Below are 2123 nucleotides of genomic sequence, written 5' to 3'. Positions count from 1 at the left end.
AAATGAAAAAAATGACCTCCTTCAGTAAGACTGAAGGAGGTCATTTGCAGGTTGGTATGAAAAGCCTCTCATTCTAACAGGGCTAAAAAGAGCCAAACAAAAGAGAGATGTACATCTGCAAGTAGTTTGAAAAATGTGTGCTGCGTTTCACTAACAACCTGAATGTTTTCTGGTAAATACCAACATACAGATCCTTACTGATTTTTGTGGTTTTCCTTGCATCTAAATTTAGAGAACAGGGCCATTAAACACAAGCATTTAGTTGCTTAGACACAGGTAGAAGCATTCTGTAGTTGTTTCTCTTCTGCAGCTTTGTCCTTAAATGCTTGGTCAGGCAAGTGAGTAAGCAATTCCCACTGTGAGCATGAACAGGGAAGTTTCCATGACGAATGTGGACTGAGAATATCACATTGTCTGATTATTATTCAAATGTCTGATCCCGACCTTCTTGTTGTGCACAACTGATTTTTCATATGAACGTTACTTTCATTCAAACATGGCTTAACCCACACACTGTAAATGGCCTGCAGCAATATGTAGGTGGCAAAAACTGAATATTTAGTCAAAATGTGCATAATACCCTTAAGTTGTTTTTCTTTTTCTTTTATTTTTTTTTTAGAACATGTCACAACATATTATTGCCATTTTCTTCATTCAAAGCCAAAGAATAGGGTAGAAGAATGAGTCAAACTAACTAAACTTTAGAGGACTCTTATGGTTGGGAATTCTCTTGTGGGATTTTCTGATACAGAGCAAAACAACACATCAAATTACAGCAGAATTGGCCAGATCCTGAGGCAACATAGCACAATACCACCATCATAATCTACTGTCAATATGATGTCCTACTTCTGAATTGTTGTTTTACTTTTTCACCAGATGTAATGAGACCTGGACCTTCTAAAAGGTTTCACATTTATCTTAACAGTCCACAGAAAATGTTCCCAAAGATCTTGGGGAGCATCAGTGTGTGTTTTGGCAAATGTAACAAGGTGCTAAATCATGAAAACTGACCTTAGCTGAGGCAGGTTCTGGGTCCTATTGTGGCGTATTGTTCTAGAATTTCTTTTTCAACACATTGTGTTGCTTTTTAAGATCTTTTAGCCTGCTTCAGACAGTAATCAGACTTTGATAAGGCTCGGCTTATTAAATAATGAAGTGTGGTTAATCACAATTGATTCCTTATTTAGCAATGGTGGGTTGTGGACTGAGGTCAATTATATTTTCACATAGTGCCAACTTTGTGTGTATAGGTCCTATGAACTATTAAAGGGGCAGTATTATGTATTTTTTGGTTCATAGTGCCATTTTACAACACAATCAAGTAACTATGTTACTTTCAGTTGTTATAAAATGCAATAATGTATCACTTAAAAGAAATTTAACTTTGTAATTTTACGCCTTGAAATTGTGTCTCTGTCTCTTTAAAAACTCCTGCTCCTCCTGAAAATCCACCTGCGGGAAGTCATCACAACAGTGCTCCTCTATTAAGCGTTTAGTAACATTTTTACGAGCGTTGCACCGAGAAGTAGCTCACATTGCTCAGCTGATGTGCAGTTCCACCAGGTGTTTGCTAATTGCTGCCAGCTAGTCTGAAGGAGCTGAGTGGGGGAGTCGCGGAGGAGAGCTGCTCTGTGAAGCGGAAGCTCCGATGATTGGAAAACTGCAGCTCCACAGAGGAGCGTTTTGCACAGCTGAACGGTTGCCACGGGAGATTAAAGGATTTCTCAAATTTGCATGAAAGAATCAAAGCAACACTCTAGGTATGCTTTTGTCGAGGGAATAACATTAGAGCTCAAATAAGTCGATTTTTCATGATACTGCTCCTTTGAATCAAATTATCATTTGGACACTAAATTTTGTACTTTGCCATTTTACCTTTATCTGATATTAAAGTTTGTGTGACGATCTGAAAAATGTAAACAAAGAAATGCAAAAACAGCAACAAATCTTTAAAGGAGCAAGCAGCTTTCATGACACTGCATTCCCATCCCTCCTCGTGTTGCAGTAGCGTTTGCACGCTCAAAGGAAGTCTGGGAATGTGATCAGAAATCTGAAAAAAGCAGGTTCACGTCACTGCTAATTTTATCTTACAAGTCCTCTTAATACAGGAAACACAAGAC

The sequence above is a fragment of the Poecilia formosa genome, unplaced genomic scaffold (assembly GCF_000485575.1).
Source record: "Poecilia formosa unplaced genomic scaffold, Poecilia_formosa-5.1.2 Scaffold100, whole genome shotgun sequence".
In the NCBI taxonomy this organism is placed as follows: Eukaryota; Metazoa; Chordata; class Actinopteri; order Cyprinodontiformes; family Poeciliidae; genus Poecilia; species Poecilia formosa.
The sequence above is the reverse complement of the archived record's forward strand: the minus strand, read 5'-3'. Positions refer to the sequence as shown.